Below are 21,323 nucleotides of genomic sequence, written 5' to 3'. Positions count from 1 at the left end.
CCAAAAAGGAGACTAGAAGATTCTTCCCTGGAGAAACTGAATAAGTTCAAAAAGGCTGAATTGAAAATAATGATGTTTGGGGGTACCCAATGACAAACTAGGCTTTCCACCGAATAAAAACCAGTGAAATATAAGCATTGGTATACCCTTCCCTGCCCAAGAACACAGAGCTTCTAATTAGCTATAGGATGGAGGTCTAAATCTATGCCCGCTAAGCTAATTGGGTTTTTAAAAGTTGGTTACGGCGGTGGCATTGGAGGGATGGCCCATGCTTGGAGTGTGGGCACTGACTAATCCCATCCTGAGCGAAGTAGGTTACATAGAGGTGCCACCCGGCTGGAGGTGCCTCTCCACTGGCCCACCATTGTTGTGTGCTTGCTAAGAAGAGTAATTGACCATGCTTACAATGAGCCTGGCTTGATTCTCACATCTTTATGAATTATTTTATTCAATTGTCACAATACCTCCACGAAGGAGACGCTATTATTTTCTCATTTTCAGGTGAGGAAACAGGGGCACAGACGGTTAAGGAACTTGCCCCAGTTTATGAAGCTAGTAAGTGGCTGAGCTAGGATTTGAATCAAGCAGTCCAGCTCTACAGTCCCTGCGTCAACCATGAAAGCATGCTGCCTTTAGTTGAGTACACATTTTAAGTGGGGGAAAAAATCGCAAGAGACATGTCCCTGGTTCCTGCAGGCTACAGTTGGTTTGAGGAACAGGTGTCCCTGTCTCCCTAACCAGGTGCTTAAAGGCTTCCTTGACCTGACCCAGCTCACGTTTCAAGTGTCCTCTTCTGCTACACCTGTGTTGTCACTGTTCCAGGCTGAGTGGGTTGCCCTCAATTTCCAGAAGACATTTATGCTTTGTGTTTCCATGTGCTTTTTCCTTGGCTCGGGATCTCCTTCTACTGTACTTTTTTATTTATCATAATCCTTTTCTTTTTTCTTTCTTTCTTTCTTTTTTTTTTTTTGGTCATGACTCAACTCAAGCTAGCTCCTTCATGGCCACATCTCTTAGATCAATTTTTTTTTTTTTGAGACAGAGTCTTGCTCTGTTGTCCAGGCTGGAGTGCAGTGGTGTGATCTCGGCTCACTGCAACCTCCACCTCCCAGGTTCAAGTGATTCTCCTGCCTCAGCCTCCTGACTAGCTGGGATTACAGGTGCCTGCCACCATGCCCAGCTAATTTTTCTGTATTTTTAGTAGAGATGGGTTTTCGCGATGTTGGCCAAGCTGATCTTGAACTCCTGTCCTCATGCGATCCACCTGTCTTGTCCTCCCAGTGTTGGGTTTACAGACGTAAGCCACTGTGCCCAGCTCAGGTAAAAATGAACAGGACCTCTTTTATGAACCCATGGGATTTGTCTCGTACTCTGTGGAACACTTCTGCTGTTTTCGTCTGTCTGTCCAGTGCACATCTTCTTTTCTTCTGCTAACAGCAACCTGGTTTTCCCCATGGTGAGCCATCTCTGATAAGGGTTGAGCTGCTTTTTTTTTTTTTTTTTTGAGACAGAGTCCCGCTCTATCACCCAGGCTGGAGTGCAGTGGAACGATCTTTGCTTACTGCAACCTATGCCTCCTGGGTTCAAGCAATTTTCCTGTCTCAGCCCCCCGATTAGCAGGGATTACAGGCATGTGCCACCACATTTGGCTAATTTTTGTATTTTTAATAGAGACAGGGTTTCATCATGTTGGCCATACTTGTCTCAAACTCCTGACCTCAGATGATCCACCTGCCTTGGCCTCCCAAAGTGCTGGGATTACAGGCCTGAGCCACTGTGCCCGGCTGGGTTGAGCTGCTTTTACAGGATCCCAGGCCCATCCTGTCAGGGCATTCTTTTTTTCTGACTATAGAAATTGGCTTGGGAATAGACCTATGACCCAAACCAGGCCAATTATACCTCAAATCTCAGCTCTTTGACTATAAATGCTGGGGAAGAGGCATTGTCTGCTGGGCTTGCCAACCTGATAGAAACTAAGCCTCGAAACTAAGCTGGGGGAAACTTTTACTGCCTTATGGGAGCACACCCCTATCTAAAGTTAAAGTCAGTGAAAACAGAACAGAGCCAAAAATTGGAGAGATGAAGAAATCATGGCCTCATTTAAGCTGCGGGGTCCAGCCTTGCTTTCTAGAATCTCTGTCTGTGTTTTTCTGTTACTTGAACCGATACGTGCTCTTCAGCCAGTGTGAGCTGCAGTTCATCCTATGCAAGTGCAGGAATCCTGACGCACACATGGCCCCTGTGCCTTGTATTAGGATGATTCATGGTTCTGAGTTCTAGGGGGAAAGGATACACATGTGATTCTCCGTGCAGCACAGGGCATAGAGTAGGTATCCCGTCATACCTGCGGACTTATTGGGCCACTCACACTCACTGCTGTTGGGTGTGTTTGAGGATCCCATGGTGTTCCTTGGGGCCTTGGAGAGCGTTCTCCGGTTTGCTGATCTTGTTCTCTACTTCCTTCTCTGGAAATCAAACTTTCCCTAGTTGCCGACGGCAAAACCAAGTTGCTGTGGAAAAACATCTTTTTACTTGTTCAGTCCAGAACCACCGCTCCCCTGTTCCCTTTTCCTTGGAAATTCCACCTTGGCAATGAGAAGGGTGTGTTCTTCTCTTGAAGTTTCTCTCAGGGTATTTGAGATTCTTGGTAGATAATCTCTATGTTTTGTTTAAATTTAACAGGAAACCCAAAGGTTTGTGAGAGGCTGGGATTTGGAGGGAGCCATTTCCTGATCAGGAAAGGAGAAGAAAGGAGAAGTCTTAACATAAAGGACTGAAGTTCAGAACCTCAGGACTGTCTGTACACAAGGTCAGCCCACAGCAACGTTGTAAAGTAAGTTAAGCGTCTTTGGAGCCCAGTCGGTTCCCAAAGCAGTGGCCCATCTTTTCCCTCCTGCAGTTCCTCTCCAGGTGGTTTCTTGCCCCTCAAGCCTCTGAGGTCAGTTGGTCCCCTACTCCTGTCCAGCTGGCTCTCCCACACCCTTTACCTTAGATGGCTGAAAATTACATTCCTCATTCTCCATTCAATTTGCCCATCTCACGAGTCCCCAGTGTCTTAGTGGTAACATTACTGTTGGTCACCCAGCTAGAACAGATGGGCATTTCAGAAGTAAGGGTCAGATAATGTCACACCCCTCTGGCCCACACTGCTGAATCAAGCCCTCCCATTTGAAGCACTCTTTGCCCCCACTTCACCCCCCTCCCTCAGCCTCACCTCCCATCAGTTAGGCCTCGGGCCTCTGCACGTCCTGGGCTCCAGCCCTGGGCTCTTCATACATTGGGAAAATAATAGTTACGGACAATATTCTCAGCCCCTGTGATCTGTCCCAAACTGTCTTCTAGTCTATTTTGAGGACAGCAGGACTGATGCCCAGCTGGTATTTCCATTATGGCCGTACAGGGTATGAAAATGTTGACACATGACTATCATGACTGGTCACTAGGTAAATAGCTGCTTCCTGGTTCTTTGCTACACCTTACCTGCCTCCTGCCAAGGCTGGGTTTGTTCTGATTGGTGGGTGATCTTGCCTTACCAGATATGAAATATTTTGAATATCACTCCTGGGATACCTAAAATTGCTGTACAAAATAGCTATAATTCTATGTTGTACATTTATATTTTGTTATCTTTTTAAACATTTTTTTAAAGAAAATATAGAGATGAGGTCTCACTATGTTGCTCAGGCTGGTCTAAAACTCCTAGATTCAAGCAATCCTCTTGCCTTGCCTTCCCAAAGTGCAGAGATTACAGGTGTGAGCCACTATGCCCGGTGTATTAGACATTTAGACATTTAAATGTACTGAGTTAAGTCATTTGCTGCAAGGCTGGGTGTGGTGGCTCACACCTGTAATCCCAGCACTTTGGGAGACTGAGGTGGGCAGATCACCTGAAGTCAGGAGTTCAAGACCAGCTTGGCCAACATGGCGAAACCCCGCCTCTACTAAAAATACCAAAATTAGTCAGGTGTGGTGGTGCGTGCCTGTGGTCCCAGCTACTCGGGAGGCTGAGGCAGGAGAATCACTTGAACCAGGGAGGCGGAGGTTGCAGTGAGCTGAGATCGAGCCACTGCGCTTCAGCCTAGGCGACAGAGCGAGACTCCATCTCAAAAAAAAAAAAATTCATTTGGTTCAAATATATAGTTTTTGAGTGTCTGCTATGTGTAAGCCTTCCAGGGTCTACCTGCCGGGCCTAATGAAATGCAGGAGAGAGCTACGCCTCCCCACAGGGATGTACTGTACCCCACATGGACACACTACACCCCACAAAAGCCCAGATGCTTGCATGCCCCCAGTCTCTCATTCCGTGTGGCACAGAGAAACAGGAACAGAGAAGACAAAAGGTGAATACCATGATGCAGAGGCCACTGGACAGGTTTCTGAGTCTGGTGGATGAGTGGAGGCTACGGGAGCTGGACAGCTGCGTGGCAGAGTCTGCCGGGTGACGTCGCAGGGAAGAGACTGCACAACTTGGGAAGAACCTCCTAAAATCCATGGAATTTGGGAACAAAAATCTCAAGTTTCTGACCATGGATAATATCTTTGCAGTGAAGGCTCTCTCCTGCCCCCAATTTTTTATTTTCCTTAAAAGGCACATGTTATCCTTAGATGATTCCTATGCCACTGACTCAGTTTGGTATGGCATAAAGTAAAGCTAGTAGATGGGAAGAATTTTTAAAAAGCCAAACGGAAAAAAATGCTGATGTGCTCAGTTTTTCTCCTTGTTATTAACCCTTTGAGAGCTGGTTTATTCCTCTGCGGTTCCCCAGGCCCCATCTCAGTGGCCCTTAGAGTGCAGGCTCTCCTCGTTGAATGCACACCCAAGTAAATCTACAGCGTGAAGGTTCCTGCTCTAGGGGTTAGCAGGTTTTGGCTTTCAACTTGCCTTACTACTGGGAGGATGAAATTGGCCTTTCCTCTGCTCTTGCTGTGAACATGCATCTGTGTCATTCATTTCAACACACAGGGTGGTGGAAGCAAATAGCACTGTTCTCGTTTCCGAACTGCATCTGGGGGTGGGGGGGTGGCAGTGGGCAGTGGGGAGATTGGCTGGAATAGAAGCTGGGCACATAGAGACCATCTCTGTTTTTAAGACATGTACAGCCTGTTAGTCAAGCAGGACCAGAGTTTAGAGCAACTCTTTCTCTTCCTCTGCACACTGACTCTCCCCAGTGGGGGCCCACCTATGTCCATTCTCATGGGCCTGGATTGCAAACTAATTCCAGGCTAGTGTTCAAATTGTTAAGGGACCACCATTGGGGGGTGCTGGCATTCTAAAAGTTAATTTACCAGTATCCAAGGGTCGAAAGAGATGTTGGAGATTAACTAAACCAGGAGTCAGCAAATTGGGCCAAATCCAGCTTGATACCCATTTGGGGGAAATACAGTTTTAGTAGAATACAGTGTCCACTTATATATTGCCTAGGGCTGCTTTTGTGCTATAATGGCACGAAATAGTTGCAATAGACACCACATGGTGTCATGGTGTGCAAAGCTGAAAATAGTTATTATTTTCTCCTTTCAGACAAAGTTTGCCAACACCCCATCCAATCTAACCCTGTTTACCTCCCCATACAAGTGATTGTTCAATTACAGAACACCTGTGATAGCTCATTTCCTAATACTCACCAGCTATTTAATTCTAGAAGATTCCTTCTCATGTTAAGCTGTATTTGCATTCTCTTTTTTCCCTACTACTTTATTGGAAAACTAGAGTCAGATAATCCCAAAGAGCTAGCCAGCTAGTTTTCTTTCTTTCTTTCTTTTCTTTCTTTCTCTTTCTTTCTTTCTTTCTTTCTTTCTTTCTTTCTTTCTTTCTCTCTCTCTCCCTTCCTTTCTCTCTCTCTCCCTTCCTTTCTTTCTTTCTTTTTTCTTTCTTTCTTTCTTTCTCTCTCTTTCTTTCTCTCTTTCTTTCCTCTCTCTCTCACTCTCCCTGTCTCTCTCTCTCCCCCTCCCTGTCTCTCTCTCTCCCCCCCTCCTTTCTTTTTTTTTTTGAGACGGAGTCTCACTCTGTTACCCAGGCTGGAGTATAGTGATGTGATCATGGCTCACTGCAGCCTGGACCTCCTAGCTCAAGTCATCGTCACACCTCAGCCTCCCGAGTAGCTGGGACCACAAACTCGTGCCAGCATGTCTGCCTAATTTTTGTATTTTGTATTTTTTTGTGTGTGTAGAGATGGGGTTTTATCTGTTGCCCAGGATGGTCTCAGACTCCTGGATTCAAACGATCTGCCTGCCTTGGCTTCCCAAAACACTGGGATTACAGGCATGAGCCACCATACCTGGCCCAAAGATTAGTTATTTCATTTTCTTCTCACCAATTATCTCTTCCACCAATCTGTGAAGATGTTTGTAATTCCACCATTAGATCATTGGCAAGAAGGAAATGAAATAACAACCTTTCAGACCACCTGACATAGGTAGTTGCCTCTTTTCTTCACACTTCAAGGTTTACCCTTGTGCTGAAAATTTGGAGATTCAGCTTTGTTCTAAGCAGAGCCAAATCAACCTTTGAAAGTGGGGTTAACCACACACCAGCATTCTCTTTTTAGCCCTTTGAAAATGGTCAGCTTATAATATTATGATTCACACATACATGGAGTATGGATTTCAGATCTTTCTCCCAGAAAAGGAAAAATATTAAAATAGAAATAATTATGCAAGGGAAGAAAACAGTCTGAGATTTTGTAATTTCAGGGTTTCAGTTAGATACTATTCCCTTTACTAGTGCTATGTGACAAATCACACCAAAACTTAGCAGCTTAAAATAACCATTTAATTTTGGGCAGGCCTGGTGGCGCATGCTTGTAATTTCAGCAGTTTGAGAGGCCAAGGCAGGAGGATCTCTTGAACCCAGGAGATTGGGACCAGTCTGGGCAACATAGTGAGACCTCGTCTTTACAAAAACAAAAACAAAGTAAGCCAGATGTGATGGTGTGTGCCTACAGTCCCAGCTACACAGGAGGCTGAGCTGCAGGGATCACTTGAGCCTGGATGTCCAGGCTGCAGTGAGCTGTGAATGAGCCACTGCACTCCAGCCTGGGTGATGGAGTGAAACTCTGCATCAGAAAACAAAACAAACAAACATTTAATTTTGCTTACAATTTAGTGGATCTGGAACTTGGGAAGGGCTCAGTTGGGCCATTCTGATTCAAGGCTCCTCATGTGGACAGTCAGATGTCAGCTGGGCTCGACCTGCAAGGTGGCGCACTCTGATGGCTGGCAGCAGATGCTTTTTGTCAGCTGGGTGCTCAGCTGTGATGTTGGCTGGAGTGCCTACACATGGCCTCTCCAGCATGGCAGCCTCAGTGTCATTGGACTACTTACATGGCAACTCAGGGCTCCAAGTGTGAGTGGTCTGGAGCATGGCAGGTGCATTCCTGATTGGTTGAAGCAGTCACTAGCCCATTCAGATGCGAGGGGAAGGGGACTAGAATCCCATCTTTCAATGTTAGGAATGGCAAAGTCACACTGGAGAAGAGCAGGTGGGATGGAGATATTGTTGTGACCATCTTTGGAAAATGGGATTTACCACAGGTACTGTCCTGAAATTGTATTTTCTATTTCTTCAGGAATCATGGCACACCCAAAATATGACCCAACTGAGAGGAACTTTAAAATAAGTTTTCTCCACTTTCTATTCATTAGTCCTTCTCTTCTCAATTGCTTCCCACCCTCCATCCATAACAATGGTACAAATGAACTATCCTCATATGCTGGATTGCCTATAATATTAGTTCTAGACACCAATGGCAGTGTCATTCAGTCACAGTCTACTTTGATACTAAATTTATGACTTTGCACAATCATTTTATCTATTGCAAGTTGCTCAACAGTTTTGTTTTCCTGATGTTTATGTCAGGATTGGTGGACAATAGAGGGTAATTGATCATTTTCTGGAAGAGGTTTTGGAAAATTTCCAGAAGAGTGAGAGGACCCGTTGCCCACCTGCCCCAAGAAAGCCACCTGACTCTGGTACTCTACATAGTGTATCTTATGCAGTCTTGCCCCCGAAACATTGCCATAAGCCACACATCTGCTCTTCTTCCCTCTCTCCCTTTTCCTTAGGCCTCACAGCTATTCTACTGGTTCTTAGAATTTTTGAATAGTGGTTTTGGAGAAAAATTTTTATGCAAAATATATAAACGCATGAATCACATTTAAATATTTCCTGTACCAGCAATTCTAGTGCTTGCTAAGCTATTTAGGAGAAACAGGTAAGAACCTGTGGGGAAAGAGTGGATTAATTCTTTATAAGTATTTTATTCATCATTTGTATATAACTGTCTTAGTCTGTTTCCTGCTGCTATAACAGAATACCACAGACTGGGTAGTTTATAAAGAAAAGAGATTCAGTTGGCTCATGATTCTTGAGGCTGGCTGGGAAGTCCAAGGGTGTGATACTCAGCCATCTGGTGAGAGCCTTCTTGTTTGCGTCTTCCTGTGGAGGAAAGTGGAAAGTTATGTAAGTGCTCAAGACAGAGAAAGAGAGGGCCAAACTTATCCTTTTTGTCAGGAGCCCACTTCCATGATAACTAACCCACTCCTGAGATAAAGACATTAATCCGTTCATGACAGCAGACCCTCACTCATGACCTAATCACCTCTTAAGGACCCTATCTCTTAACACCATCACAATGACAATTAAATTCCAACATGAGTTTTGAAGCAAACATTCAAACCATGGCAATGACTAAACTGTTTTGTAACTTGATATAATTCAGGTCTGTATAAAAATTAAAGGGAGAGGTTCCCTGCAAAAAATAAAGTTTGCATTTTTTTTTTTTTTTAGACAGGGTCTCACTTTATCATCCAGGCTGGAGTGCAGTGGCACAATCATGGCTCACTGCAGCCTTGACCTCCTGGGCTCAAGTGATTCTCCCACTTCAGCCCCCTGAGTAGCTGGGACTACAAATATGTGCCACCATGCCTGGCTAATTTTTTATTTGAAGACACGGTGTCTCACTATGTTGTCCAGGCTGGTCTTGAACTCCTGGGCTCAAGAGATCCTCCCACTTTGGCCTCCCAAAATGCTGGGATTACAGGCATGAACCACTGTGTCTGGCAGTTTGCAATATTTTATGAAAGCATTAGGAAAATGTGTGTGTGCGTGTGTGTGTGTGTGTATACTTTCTGTATATCCATTCTATGAAATCACATGACTTGGGAATAATTTCAATCCCCTCGCTGTTGGGAACTAACTATGTATTAGTATATATGCTTGCTATGTTGTCAGCTAGTCCACCTCTACTTGGTTTTCATCCAGCAGCACATCTTCCCTTAAAGCCATGTATTAGTACTTGCTGGTGTTCAGACAAACTAGGCAGCAGGTAGAAGATACAGTTTAGGAGTCTGTCATGCCCAATATCTACTTTTTCCATCCTAGAGTTGAAGAGCCATTTTCTTATGCTATAAATGCACCCAAACTTTATTTGCATGAAAATCACTGCAGGTGTTTGTTCAATCACAGCTTCCTGAGATCCGTCTCTGAAGATTCTAATTTAGTAGTCTGAGATGTGTCCAAGGGATCATTTACCATAAACGATTCTGCTGATCCAAGCTCTCCCAACCTACTGCCTCACTGACTCTCATGTACTCCTTCTCCTCTTATCCCAAGCTTCTATTTTCTGCTAGGTTATACCCTAGTTGTTTAAACCATCAGAGAATGAGAGAGAGAAAAAAAAGAGAGAGAGAGAGAAAAAGAAAGAGAGAGGGAATCCAAGATCTGACGGGCGAAGACATAAACAATCTTCTCTATGGCCTTCATTTAGTTGAGCATAAACCTGATTTCTTAGCCTGAAGGGCATCTGGCCAGGGGTGGAATTGGACCAAAATAAGCAGTTTATCAAATGATATGGTTTGGATATTTGTCTCCTCCAAATCTCATGTTGAAATGTAATCCCCAGTGTTCGTTGGAGCTAGAGCCTGGTGGGAGGTATTGGATCACGGGGGCAGAGCCTTCATAAATGGCTTAGCATCATCCTCTTGGTGACAGGTGGGTTCTCACTCTGAGTTTTTGTGAGATCTAGTTGTTTAAAAATGTGTGGCACCTCCCCACGCTTGCCTCCTCTCTCACCATGTGACACGTTGTCTCCCCATCACCCTCTATCATGATTGGAAGCTCCCTGAGGCTCTCGCCAGAAGCGGATGCTGACACTATGCCTCCTGTACAGCTGAAAGAACCATGAGCCTATTAAACCTCTTTTCTTTATAAATTATCCAGCTTCAGGTATTTCTTTATAGCAATACAAGAACAGCCTAATACATCAAATGAGCCTTTCTCTTCATTCTCCCTCCAGCCTCTTGCTGAACAGGCTTGGCGGTATCTGTGAAATGACCTGGCAGTGAAAACAGCTATTTCAGGGGGTGCATCCAAAAGGTGGGAGGAGGTAGAGCTCTCTTCCCTCAAGCTCGGGAGGTGAGAAGTTTTTTCTACTCTTCTGAATTCAAGGGAGAATTAGGTCATCCTAACAAAAATCTCAGTGGTCTCCAGAGCTGTGCTATTCAGACTTCGATGTGTCTATAAATCATCTGGATCTTGTTAAAATGCAGAACATGACTCTGCAGATCTGGGGTGGGGCTGGAGATTCTGATGTTCTCATAAGCCCCCAGGTGATTCCCATGCTTCTGTTCTTGGACCACACTTTGAAGCAGGAATAAATGCCAGAGTCTCATTGGAAGAAAGCACCATGATCACTTCAGGAAGCCATGTCACCAATGGACTGTTTATGGGGTGGAGTGGGTAATTAAATAAGTTATGGAACTGAGGTTGCTCAAGAAATAGGGCAGGTGAGGGTTGTCAGAGGGCCCAAGATAAGGAGAACAGGAAAAGAGAAGCAGGATGAAATGGAGGAATTAGTCTGGGATAGGAGAGGGCTAGCTTGTAAAGAGGGCTTTTTACCAGCTCCATTTTGAAGGGCTCATGGTGGAATGAAGCCACTCTCCTGTGGACCCTTCTCCTAGGGGCAGAGATGAAAGATTTAGCAAATAAAAAATAGAGTACCCAGAAATAATAATAACTGTCATAAACGATTATGAATGCCTCCGCACACATACACTAGAAAACAGATGGACAAATTCCTGGACACATACACCCACCAAAACTGAACCAGGAAGGAATTAGTTCCCTGAGCAGGCCAATAACAAGCTCCAAAATTGAATCAGTAATAAATAGCCTACCAACAAAAAAAACCCAGGACCAGATGGATTTACAACCAAATTCTACCAAGTGTACAGAAAAGAGCTGATACTATTCCTACGGAAACTATTCAAAAACACTGAGGAGGAGGGACTCCTCCCCAACTCATTCTATGAGGCCAGCATCATCCTGATACCAAATCCTGGCAGATACACAATAACAACAAAAAATAAAACTTCAGGCCAGTGTCTTTGATGAACATTGATGCAAAAATCCTCAACAAAATACTTGCAAATTGAATTCAGCAGCACATAAAAAAGCTAATCCACCACAATCAAGTAGGCTTCATCCCTGGGATGCAAGTTTGGTTCAACATACACAAATCAATAAATGTGATACATCATATAAACAGAACTAAAGAGAAAAACCATGATTATCTCAATAGATGCAGAAAAGGTTTTCAATAAAATTAAACATCTCTTTATATTAAAAACTCTCAATAAATAAGTATTGAAGGGGCATACCTCAAAATAATAAGAGCCATCTATGACAGCCATAGCCAACATCATATGAAATGGAGAAAAGCTGGAAGCATTCTCCTTGAAAACTGGTACAAGACAAGGATGCCCTTTCTCACCACTCCTCTTCAACGAAGCTTTGAAAGACTTAGAGCAATCAGGCAAGAGAAAGAAATAAAGGGCATTCAAATAGAGAGTTCCCCTTCCTTCCACCATATACAAAAATCAACTCAAGGTGGATTAAAGACTTAAATGTAAAACTCAAAACTATAAAGTCAAGCTATCTCTGTTTGCAGATGACATGATTCTGTATCTAGAAAATGCCTTAAAATCTCCTGCAGCTGACAAACAACTTCAGCCAAGTTCAGGATAGAAAATCAGTGTACAAAAATTACTAACGTTCTTATAAGCCAACAACAGCCAAGCCGAGAGTCAAACCAGGAAGGCAATCCCATTCACAATTGCCACAAAAAGAATAAAACACTTAGGAAACAGCTAACCAGGGAGGTGAAAGATCTCTACAATGAGAATTACAAAACACTGCTGAAAGAAATCAGAGATGACACAAACAAATGGAAAAACACACCATGCTCATGGAATAGGAAGAATCAATATCATTAAAATGGCCATACTGCCCAAAGCAATGTATAGATTCAATGCTATTCCTATCAAACTACCAATGTCATTCTTTACAGAACTAGAAAAAATAATTTTAAAATTCATATGGAACCCAAAAAGAGCCCAAATAGCCAAGGCAATCTTAAGCAAAAGCAACAAAGCTGGAGGCATCACACTACCTGACTTCAAACTATACTACAGGGTTACATAACCAAAACAGCATGGTACTGGTACAAAAACAGATACATAGAACAAGGAACAGAATAGAGAAACCAGAAATAAGGCCACACACCTATGACCATCTGATCTTTGACAAAGCTGACAAAAAACAAGCAATGGGGAAAAGACTCCCTATTCAGTAAATGGTTCCGGAGTAACTGGCTAGCCATATGCAGAAGATTGAAACTGGAACCCTTCCTTATACCATATACAAAAATCAACTCAAGATGGATTTAAATGTAAAATCCAAAACTATAAAAACCCTGGACAACAACCTAGGCAATACCATCCTGGACATAGCAACAGGCAAAGATTTTATGATGGAGATGCTCAAAGTAATCAGTATAAAAGCAAAAATTGATGAATGGGACCTAATTAAACTTAAGAGATTCTGCACAGCAAAAGAAACTATCAACAGAGTAAACAGACAACCTACAGAATGGGAGAAAATATTTGCAAACTATGCATTTGACAAAGGTCTAATATCCAGCATTTATGAGGAACTTAAATTTGCAAGGAAAAAATAAACAACCGCATTAAAAAGTGGGCAAAGGACATAAACAGACACTTTGCAAAAAAAGACATACATGCAGCCAAAAAGCATATGAAATTATTTCAACACTGATCATTAAAGAAATGCAGATCAAAACCACAATGAGATACCATCTCACACCAGTCAGAATGGCTATTATAAAAATCTAAAAAAATAACAGATGCTGGTGAGGTTGTGGAGAAAAGGGAACACTTACACACTGTTGGTGGGAGTGTAAATTAGTTCAACCACTGTGGAAAGCAGTATGATGATTCCTCAAAGAACTGAAAGCAGAACCACCATTTGACCCAGCAACCCCATTACAGGCTATATACCCAGAGGAATATAAATCATTCTACCATGAAGACACATGCACATGAATGTACATTGCAGCACTGTTCTCAATAGCAAAGGCCTGGATTCAACCTAAATGCCCATCAATGACAGATTGAATAAAATGTGGTACACATACACCATGGAATAGTATGCAGCCATAAAAAAGAGACCATGGCTTTTGTGGGAACATGGATGTAGCTGGAGGTCATTATCCTTAGCAAACTAACACAGGAACGAAAACCAAATACCGCATGCTCTCATTTATATGTGGGAGCTAAATAATAAGAACTTACAGAAATGAAGAAGGAAACAACAGACACTAGTCTACTTGAGGGTGGAGGGTGGGAAGAGAAATAGGAGCAGAAAAAATAACTATTGCATACTAGGCTTAGTACCTGGGTGATGAAATAATCTCTACAACAAATCCCTGTGACATGAGTTTATCTATATAACAAACCTGCACATGTACCCTTAAACCTAAAATAAAACTTTAAAAGAGTGCCCAGTTAAATCTGAGTCTCAGATAAACAATGAATACTTTTTAGTATAAGTATGCCCCTAAATAGTGCACCTCCCTCCCACCCTTTCCCCTGAGTCCCCAAAGTCCAATATATCATTCTTATACTTTTGCATCCTCATAGTTTAGCTCCCACTTATAAGTGATAACATATGATGTTTGGTTTTCAATTCCTGAGCTACTTCACTTAGAATAATAATCTCCAATCCATCCAAGTTGCTGCAAATGCCACTATTTTTTTATGGCTAAGTAGTATTCCACAGTGTATATATACAACGTTTTCTTTATCCACTCATTGGTTGCTGGGCATTTACGTTGGTTCTCTATTTTTGCAACTGCAAATTGTGCTGCTATAAACATGTGTATGCAAGTGTCTTTGCATCTGACAGAGGACTAACATCCAGAATCTACAAGGAACTCAGTCAAATCAGCAAGAAAAGAACAAATAACCCATCAAAAAGTGGGCAAAGGACATGAATAGACAATTCTCAAAAGAAGATATACAAATGGCCAACGAACATATGGAAAAATGCTCAGCATCACTAGCTATTAGAGAAATTAAAATTAAAACTCTAATGAGATAGCACCTTACCCTGCAAGAATGGCCATAATTAAAAAATCAAAAAATAATAGATACTGGCAAGGATGTGGTAAAAAGGGAACACTTTTACACTGCTGGGGGGAATGTAAACTAGTACAACCACCATGGAAACTATTTAGAGGTTCCTTAAAGAACTGAAAGTAGGACTACCATTTGATCTAACAATTCCACCATGGAGTATCTATCCAAAATTTTTAAAAACAAATTTTAGTGTATTTTTTTGTGAGAGGAGATCTATTAGAATAACCTAGTTCATTTTTTAAGAATCAAATTTGTTGATATATAATTTACATACGGGAAAAAAATCACCTTTTTTTTCCCTTTTCCAACCTTTATTTTAGATCCGGGAGTGGGTACATACCCAGGTTTGTTACCTGGGTATATTGCATATTGCTGAGGTTCGGGTATGAATTATCCTGTCACCCAGGTACTCAGCATAATACCTAACAGCTTTTCAAAACTTGTCCCCTTTCCTCCCTCCCCTGTCTAGTAGTTCCCAGTGTCTATTGTTGCCATCTTTATGTCCATGAGTGCCCAATGTTTAGCTGCCACTTACAAGTGAGAACATGCAGTTATTTGGTTTTCTGTTCCTGTGTTAATTCACCTAGGATAATGGCCTCCAGCTGTATTCATGTTGCTCCAAAGGACATGACTTCATTTTTTATGGCTGTGTAGTATTCCATGGTGTATATGTGCCACATTTTCTTTATCCAGTACACTGTTGATGGGCACCTAGGTTGATTCCATAACTTTGCTATTGTGAATAGTGCTGCACAAATTGCAAATGCATGTGTCTTTTTGGTAGAATGATTTGTTTTCTTTTGGATACATACCCAGTAATGAGATTGCTTGGGTTGAATGGTAGCTCTACTTTTGGTTCTTTGAGAAGCCTCCAAACTGCTTTCCACAGCGGCTGAACTAATTTACATTCCGTTTAACCATGTATAAGCATTCCCCTTTCTCTGTGGCCTCAACAATATCTGTTGTTTTTTTGACTTTTTAATAATAGCCATTCTGACAGGTGTGAGATGGTATTTCATCGTGGCTTCAATTTGCATTTCTCCAGTGATTAGTGATGACTGGCATTTTTCTATGTGTTTGTTGGCCACTTGTATGCCATTTTTTGAGAAGTGTCTGTTCACGTCTTGTGCCCATTTTTTAATGGAATTATTTGTTTTTTGCTTGTTCAATTAAGTTCCTATAGATTCAGGATATTAGACCTTTGTTGGATGCATAGTTTGCAAATATTTTCTCCCAGTCTGTAGGTTGTCTGTTTACTCTGTTGATTATTTCTTTTGGTGTGCAGAAGCTTTTTAGTTTAATTAGATTCCACTTGTCAATTTTTTTTTTTTTTTTTGCAATTGCTTTTGAGGACATAGTCATAAATTCTTTCCTAAGGCCCATGTCCAGAATGGTGCTTCGTAGATATTCTTCTAGGATTCTTACAGTTTGAAGTCTTACATTTAAATCTTTAATCCATCTTGAGTTAGTTATTATAAATGGTGAAAGGTAGGGGTCCAACTTAATTCTTCTGCATATGGCTAGCCTGTATCCCACCACCATTTATTGAATAGCGACTTCTTTTCCCATTGCTTATTTGTGTTGATTTTGTCAAAGATTAGATGGCTGTAGGTGTGTGGCTTTATTTCTGAGTTCTCTTTCCTGTTCCATTGGCCTATCTGTTTATTTTTGTACCAGTACCATGTTGTTTTGGTTACTGTAGCCTTATAATATAGTTTGAAGTGGATTAATGTGATGCTTCTGGCTTTGTACATTTTGCTTAGAATTGCTTTGGTTATATAGGCTATTTTTTTGGTTCCATATGAATTTTAGAATAGTTTTTTCCAATTCTGTGAAAAATAATGTTGGTAGTTTGATAGAAATAGGATTGAATCTGTAAATTACTTTGGGCAATAATAAAGCCATTTTAATGATACTGATTCTTGCAATCCATGAGCATGGAATATTTTCCATTTGTTTGTCTCATCTGTGATTTCTTTTAGCAGTGTTTTGTAGTTCTCCTTACAAAGACCTTTCACTTCCTTGGTCAGATGTATTCCTAGGTATTCTATTTTTTTGTGTGGCGATTGTAATGGGATTGCTTTTTTTTTTTTTTTTTTTGGTCAGTCTTACTCTGTCACCCAGACTGAAGTACGGTAGCATGATCTCGGCTCATTGCAACCTCTGCCTCTAGAGTTCAAGTGATTCCCATGCCTTGGCCTCCTGAGTAGCTGGAATTATAGGCACGCACCACCACACCAGCTAATTTTCGTATTTTTAGTAGAGACAGGCTTGTCTCAAACTCCTGACCTCAGGAAATCTGTCCTCCTCGGCCTTGCAAAGTGCTGGGATTACGGGCCACCGCACCCAGCTGGGATTGCATTCTTGATTTGGCTCTTAGCTCAAGCTAATAACGTTCAAATGTTACTGCTGTAAAGAAATGCTACCAATTTTTGTACATTGATTTTATATCCTGAAACTTTACTGAAGTCATTTATCAGTTCCAGGAGCTTTTTGGCAGAGTCTTTAGGCTTTTCAATGAATAGAATCCTATCATCTGCAAAGAAAGATAGTTTGAATTCTTCTTTTCGTATTTGTATGCTTTTTATTTTTTTCTCATGACTGATTGCTCTGGCAAGGACTTTCAGTACTATGTTGAACAGGAGTGGTAAGAATCACCTTTTGAAGCACACAGTTCTCTGAAATTTGATGAATGTTTACAGTTGTGTAACCACCACCGCAGTGAAGATGTAGAACAATTTCCATCCAACCAAAAGAGTTCCCTTGTGCCCTTTTGTACTCAACTATTGCCGTCTCTACTAACACCTGGCAACCACTCATCTGAGTTCTGTCTAGAGTTTTGTTTTTCCAGAATGTCATGTAAATGAAATTATACACTTGATATTCTTTTGTGTCTGGCTTCTTACAGTTGGTATAATGCCTTTGAGATTTACCCACGTTGCATGTGTTGGTGTGGATTACTATAGCATAACTGTTCCTTCTTACTACTGAGTAGTATTCCATTGTATGAATATATCACAAAGATTTGTTTATCCATTGTTGGATTAATGGACATTTGGCTTGTTTCTAGTTTTTGACTTTTAGTGAATAATACTGCTGTAAACATTTGTGTACAGGTTTGTGTGTGGACATATATTTTCATTTCTCTTGTGTCAATACCTAGGAGTGCAATGTCCGGGTCATCTGTGGTAAGTGTATTTTTAACTTTTTAAGAAGCTGTCAAACTGTTTTCCAAACTAGTTATGCCATATTACATTGCCACCAGAAGTCTATGAACATTCCAGTTGATTCGCATTTTGGCTAACATTTGATATTGCCATTTTCCCTCACAGTTTTAAACATTCTAATAGGTGTGTAGTGAGTGGTCTCTTATTGTAGTTTAATTTATATTTTCTTAATGATGTTGAGTGTTTTTTCATGTGCTGATAGCATTGTTTCTAAACTTTTTTTGGTAAAATGTTCAAATTTTCTATGCTTTTGAAAATTGGATTGTTTTCTGATCATTGAGTTTTGAGAGTTTACTTATATTCTAGTTACCTTTCTTTGATCAGATCTATGATTTGAAAACATTTCCTCCCACTCTCTGGCTTATCTTTTCATTTTTCTTAATGTATTTCAAAGACCAGACTATTTAAAAGATCTGTTTTTTTTTTTAAAAAAAGCAGATATAATTCACAGAACATAAAATTTATCCTTTCAAAGCGTACTATTTAGTTGTTTTTATCTACACACAAAGCAGTGCAGTCACCATTATCTAATTCCAGAACATTTTTGTCACTCCAAAAAGAAATGTCATACCTGTGAGCAGTCACTGCCTACTCTCCCCTCTCCCTAGATCCTGGCAGCCACTAATTTTCCTTGTATTTCTATAGATTTGCCTGTTCTGGACATCTCATGTAAATAAAATCATATAATATGTGGCCTTTGTTTCTGGTTTCTGTTATAATGTGTTCAATGTTCATCCTATTGCAGCAGGTATCAGAACTTTATTCATTTTTATAGCTCAGTAATATTCTATTGCATGGACATATTACATTTTGTTTATTCATTATTCATTTGAACATTTAGATCATGGCTATTATACATAATGCTGCTATGAACATTTGTGAACAAGTTTGTGTGTTTATTTGTTTTTGAGACCCAGTCTTGCTCTGTTGCCCAGGCTGGAATGCAGTGGTGTGATTTTGGCTCACGGCAACCTCTGCCTCCTGGTTTCAAGTGATTCTCCTGCCTCAGCCTCCTGAGTAGCTGGGATTACAGGCATGTGCCACCATGCCTGGCTAATTTTTGTATTTTTAGTAGAGATGGGGTTTCACCATGTTGGCCAGGCTGGTCTCAAACTCCTGACCGCAAGTGATCTGTCCACCTCAGCCTTCCAAAGTGCTGGGATTCCAGGTGTGAGCCATGCGCCGGACTTATGTGCAAGTTTTTATGTGGATATATGTTTTTATTTCTTTTGACTATATACCTTGGAATAGAGTTGCTGGGTCACATAGTAATTCTTTGCTTAACTTTCTGAGGAACTTCCAGTGCTATTTATTCTCTGTCCTTTTCATACTACCTATCCTAGTGGATGTGAAGTGGTATCTCGTTGTGGTTTTAATTTGCATTTCCCTAGTGCTAGTGATTATGAACATCTTTTCATGTCTTCTTCGCCAAATGCATATGTATGTTTTCCTCAGAGAAACGTCTATTCAAATCCTTTGTCCTTTTACAAAGCTGGGTTCTTTATATTATATATATATATATATATATTTTAAGAGATGAGGCCTTGCTGTGTTGCCCAGGCTGGAGAACGGTTTCACAATTTTAGCTCAATGTAGCCTCAAACTCATGTGTTTAAGTGAATCTTCTGCCTCAGCTTCCAGACTAGCTAGGACTACAGGTGTTTGCCATCACGCCCAGCTCTTTTCATTGTTAAATTGTAAGAGTTCAAAAAGCTGAAGTTTTAAATTTTGAAAGAAAGTATACATTTTTTATTCTATGGTTTGAGCTTTTTGTTTGCTATATAAGCAACATTTGCCTAACCTAAGGTTGCAAAGATTTTTCTTTCTCTCTCTCTCTCTTTTTTTTTTTTTTTTTTTTTGAGAGACGGAGTCTTGCTCTGTCACCCAGGCAGGAGTGCAGTGGTGTGATCTCAGCTCACTGCAACCTCTGCCTCCTAGGTTCAAGCCATTCTCCTGCCTCAGCTTCCCAAGTAGCTGGGACTACAGGTATGCACCACCACACCCAGCTAATTTTTATATTTTTTAGTAGAGGTGGGGTTTCACTATACGTTGGCTAGGCTGGTCTCGAACTCCTGACCTCAGGTGATCTGCCTGCCTTGGCCTCCCAAAGTGCTGGGATTACAATCATGAGCCACCACACCGGGCCTGTTTTCTTCTAGAAGTTGTTTAGTTGTTGGTTTTACATTTAGGTCTATGATCCATTTAAGTTGAATTTTGTATATGATTCAAGGTACGGGTCAAGATTTATTCTTTTTTTAAAATCAATTTTTTATTTTTGATTTTTGTGGGTACATAGGTGTATATATTTATGGGGGACATGACATATTTTGATACAAGCATTCAATGTTAATAATGACGTCATGGAAAATGGGATTATCCGTCTCTTCAAGCATTTATTCTTTGTGCTACAAACAACCAAAGTATACTCTTTTAGTTATTTTAAAATGTACCATTAAATTATTTTGACTATAGTCACCATGTTGTGCTATCAAATATTAGCTATTATTCATGCTTTCTAACTATTTTTTTTTGGTGACCATTAACCATCTCCACTTCCCCACCACTCCCCACTCCCCTTCCCAGCCTCTGGTAACCACCTTTCTACTGTCTGTTACCACGTGTTCAATTTTTTTGGATTTTTAGATCCCACAAATAAGTGAGAATATGCGACGTTTGTCTTTCCTTGCCCGGCTTATTTCACTTAACATAATGACCTGAAGTTCCATCCATGTTGTTGCAATTGACAGAATCTTATTCTTTTTTATGGCCGAGTAGTATTCCACTGTATGTAAGTACCACATTTTCTTTATCCATTCATCTGTTGATGGACACTTAGGTTGCTTTCAAATCTTGGCTATTGTGAACAGTGCTGCAACAAACATGGGAGTGCAGATACCTCTTCAGTATACTGATTTCCTTTCTTTTGGGTATATATCCAGCAGTGGAATTGCTGGATCATATGGTAGCTATATTTTTAGTTTTTTGAGGAACCTCCAAATTGTTCTTCATAGTGGTTGTACTAATTTACGTTCCCACCAGTGTATGAGGGTTTCCTTTTCTCCATATCCTTTCCAGAATTTGTTATTGCCTGTCTTGAATATAAGCCTTTTTTAAAAAAAAAGTTAATTTAATTTTAGGTTCTAGGATATGTGTGCTGAACATGCAAGTTTGTTACATAGGTAAACAAACATGCGCCATAGTGGTTTGCTGCACCTATCAGCCCATCACCTAGGTATTAAGCCCCGCATGCATTAGCCATTAGTCCTGATGCTCTTCCTCCCCCCAGCCCCTTGACATGCCCCAGTGTGTGTTGTTCCCCTCCCTGTGTCCATGTGTTCTCATTGTTCAGCTGCCACTTATGAGTGAGAACATGTGGTGTTTGTTTTCTGTTCCTGTCTTAGTTTGCTGAGAATGATGGCTTCCAGCTTCATCCATATCCCTGCAAAGGACACGATCTCATTCCTTTTTATGGCTGCATAATCTTCCATGGTGTATAGGTACCACATTTTCTTTATCCAGTCTATCATTGATGGGCATTTGGGTTGGTTTCAAGTCTTTGCTATTGTGAATAGTGCTGCAATAAACATATGTGTGCATGTA

Source organism: Hylobates moloch, unplaced genomic scaffold, assembly GCF_009828535.3.
Source record: "Hylobates moloch isolate HMO894 unplaced genomic scaffold, HMol_V3 SCAFFOLD_1, whole genome shotgun sequence".
NCBI classification, from domain to species: Eukaryota; Metazoa; Chordata; class Mammalia; order Primates; family Hylobatidae; genus Hylobates; species Hylobates moloch.
This window is presented reverse-complemented; position numbering follows the sequence as displayed.